Source organism: Crotalus tigris, unplaced genomic scaffold, assembly GCF_016545835.1.
Source record: "Crotalus tigris isolate CLP2741 ecotype Arizona unplaced genomic scaffold, ASM1654583v1 scf7180000017614.5298720, whole genome shotgun sequence".
Taxonomy (NCBI): domain Eukaryota; kingdom Metazoa; phylum Chordata; class Lepidosauria; order Squamata; family Viperidae; genus Crotalus; species Crotalus tigris.
In genome coordinates this window covers 3264798-3268383 of record NW_024096513.1, presented here as the reverse complement: position 1 = coordinate 3268383, position 3586 = coordinate 3264798, and the positions used below count along the sequence as shown (strand labels likewise).

The following is a 3586-nucleotide window of genomic DNA, read 5'->3' as shown; positions in this document are numbered from 1 at the left end:
GCCGGCCCAGACAGGCAGGAGGCGGCCCACCAACCACAAGGCCCGCCGGGAAAGCGGCCCCGCCCGCTCCCCTCGCGCAGGCGCGCCCGCGACGCGCCTTGGGCGCCGCCTCCGCGTCACGTTTCAGGCGGGCGCCACCCGCCCCGCCCTTTTCTCTTCGGGCGGGGCAGGCGGCAGCCCTTGGCGGGAGGCGCTCAAGGCTGACCCGGGTTTGGATGGGGCACCACCAGGAAACCCAGGGCTGGGAAGTCGCGAAACCTTCCTGGAAGGAAGGAGCCGGGGGCCAGGCGGGGTTCTGCCACTGAGACTTGGTGCTTTCTAGCCTCCCCTAAAAGGGACTCCTTCATCCACCCATCCAGGTGAACATCATTTGCAAAGGAGAGTCAGGCTTCGTGGCATCTTGGCCTGGCGTTTTACATATATAATTTTATTAAGCGGATCCAAATATAAAATACAAATGGAAGTAAAGATAATGGGAAAATGGGGAAGAGAGCAATGGGAGGGTAAAGGGGGAAAGGGGAAAAAAAGCATTTAATTTCCAACTCTTCAGTGCAGTAGAACAAAAGTTCCGGTTTCAACTTATTTTTGCAGATTTAGTATATACCAGCCATTTCTATAACCACAAAGCTGTCTAATCAGCAAAGCCCAAAGTCAGAATTTCTTTTTTTCTTTCTTTTTCTTTCTTGTCTCAAGCACAAAATTTAGAAAAGTTTCCAAGCACCCACAAACACAGTCGTCTTCCCCAGGTGCACAGAGCAACCCTCTGACAGGAATATTTCTAGAGATGAAAAATTTCTGGAAATGTTGAAACCTCGAGGCAAAAACTGAAGCATTTGCAATCTGGGTAAGTATGTTTTGGGCTGCCCAGCATCTATTTCAGTAACCAAATGAAATTCTTGGCAGCTGAATTGTTCTCCGGCACAAAGAGAGCCAGTTTGGTCTGCTAGTAAAGGTGTCAGGCTAGAAACTGGAAGACCCTGAGTTCTAGTTCTGCCTTAGGCCGAAACCCATCCAGGTGATGAGCTAGTCCGGGGATGGGCAACCTTGGCTCGTGGACTTCAACTCCCAGAATTCCTGAGTCAGCATAGGGAGTTGAAGTCCACGAGTCATAAAAGAGCCAAGGTTGCCCACCCCTGAGCTAGTGGCACTTCCTCTTAACCCTAAGAAGTCAGCTGCCAAAAAAACCTTGCCAAAAAAATTGCAGGGATTTGTCCAGACAGCTGCCAGGAATCAAGATTAACTCTAAAAAAGCAGTCGATGAAAAGGCATCTTCTGCTTTATTTATTTTATATCCCACCTTTATTATTTTTACAACTAACTCAAAGGACAAACATATCCAATACACTTTCTTCCTATTTACCCCACAACAACCCCATGAAGTAAATTGGGCTGAGACAAAGTACGTGACCCAAATGGCTAAACTCACAATCACTTGATGATTGACCCATATTCACCTCATTTTCTTTATACACATTCACTAAAATATTGATTTTTTTTTTCAAAAACATGTTTTAAGCCTTGTAGATGTTTAGGGCATCGATTTGCCCTTTTAATATTCCCAAATCCCCCTGCCCAAGTGTATCTGTTTATACAATAATTGATAAATTGCCCACTTCACCTGATGCTCTTTACAACAGAAGCAGCAACATCAACAATCATAGTCAGTGTACAGAAAAATGTAAGACCCACACAGAGTAGAACTTGCAAGATAGATAAGATAATCAGTGTGTGATTATATCCAACAAGTTGGTGCTTAGCAACCATATACCTAAGACCAGCTCCCTAACCTGTCTTTCAGGTTTCCCAATGATGCATCCACTGCTGCCGTAATTCTTCCACCTTTTATGGTCATCCCTTTCTCCTTCCTTCCAATTTTGCCAACATTATGAGGAGCATGAAAATATCTATAATATTACCTGTCCAAGACCCGTAATCAAATGAAATTATTCGTTTTTTTAAAACTAATTATCATTTATTATTGAGGGAAAAGTATGTACATCTGTATTTTCAGAGTCAAAAATAAATAAATTTATTTTTAATATTAACATTACAGAGGGAACAATCAAGAGTTAATATCTGGGAAATGCTCTGGATTTGCTAGGTGTCCCATTGTATTGGGTACCAGCTGAGATCCCATTTTTTGCAAGCGCTAGCAATAAAAGTGAAGGAGCAAAGTGAAAAAATGGGATTAAAATTAAACACGAAGAAGAAGTTAAACTAATGACAACAGGCAAAACAACCAGGGAAGTTCTTAAAGTGGGAGAGAGGTTCTACTTTTTAGAATCAACCATCCATTAGGAGGCTTCGTGGATTTGTCACACAGGTGGTCCTCAACTTATAACCATTCATTTGGTGACTATTCCAAGTTACAACAGCACTGAAAAAAATGGCAGGGCTGTTTTTCACACCACTGTTGCAGCCTCCCTGTGGTCATGTGATCAGAATTCAAACGCTTGGCAACTGACATGTATTTATGACAGTTGCAGTGTTCCGGGGTCATGTGATCACATTTGACAGCTTTCTGACAAGCAAAGTCAATGGGGAAGTGATTGACTTAACAACCCTGTTACTAACTTAACTGCAGTGATTCACTTAACAATGGTGGCAAGAAATGTTGTAAAACGGGGCAAAACTCACTTAAGTCTTGCTTAGCAATAAAAACGTTGGATTCAGTTGTGGTCATTAAGTCAAGAACTACCTTTACAGGCACTTATTCAAACAAATACTCTGCAGAGGAGAGGGGGGGGGGGTTGGTTTTTATTTATTTATTTATTTATTTTCTGTTTTTAATTCCAACCATGTGCCGGGTTGGAAGAGCTGCCTCTACCATGCAGGCAGGCTGCTATGAACAGTCTATTTAATACCCAGTTCTCTTAAGCAATCCTGCATGTTATTTTTTTCTCATTACTTTTGATGGATCACATGCCTAAGAAGAAGTACATTTAAAGCACTTTAAGCCATTAGTATTTTAAATCAACAAAACTGGGACTCTCTTACCACATAAGCTTTTTTTTTTTTAAAGAGAGTGGTTGATTTATAATGCTTGACTGGAAAAGAGATTGTTTTATGTACTGTAGCATATATCAGCAAGGAAGAGCCTTTTGCATCTCTCCTTTTATAGGTTGTACCAACAAGCACTCTAAGAGAGAGATGATGATGTTGATGATGATGATAATAATTATAATAATAACAATGATGATGATGATAATAATAATAATGATAATGATAATAAAGCTTTATATGGAACAGCTTACATCCTGCAAGGATACCTTTAACACCATCAAAGAACAACATCTGTCTATCCAACTCCTTGAGAAGGACTTGACAAGTAGATATAAATATCAAATTCAGTCTAAAGATTTGGCTTACTATGCAGCCAACCATAGAAATAATGGATCTGCCTTCTGACAAACAAAGTCAACGGGGGGGGAGGGAGAGAGAATGGGATAAAGCTTCACAACCATGTGATTTATTTAGCAACTTTAACGATTCATCTAACAACCATGGTAAAAAAAAAAAAAAGGTTGTAAAATTGGCCATGACTCATTGAACAACTACCTTGCTTAGAACAAAATTCTGGTCCAAC

The 3586-nt window shown here is 41.3% G+C and overlaps 1 long non-coding RNA gene across 1 annotated transcript; it reads left to right on the top strand.

The window, feature by feature from the left end:
* The first annotated feature begins 131 nt into the window (after nucleotides 1-131).
* On the top strand, nucleotides 132-2045 carry LOC120301854. The gene is made up of 3 exons (XR_005555049.1): nucleotides 132-359; nucleotides 694-844; nucleotides 1799-2045. It is a non-coding gene; the product is annotated as an uncharacterized LOC120301854 (long non-coding RNA).
* The last annotated feature ends 1541 nt before the right edge of the window (nucleotides 2046-3586 follow it).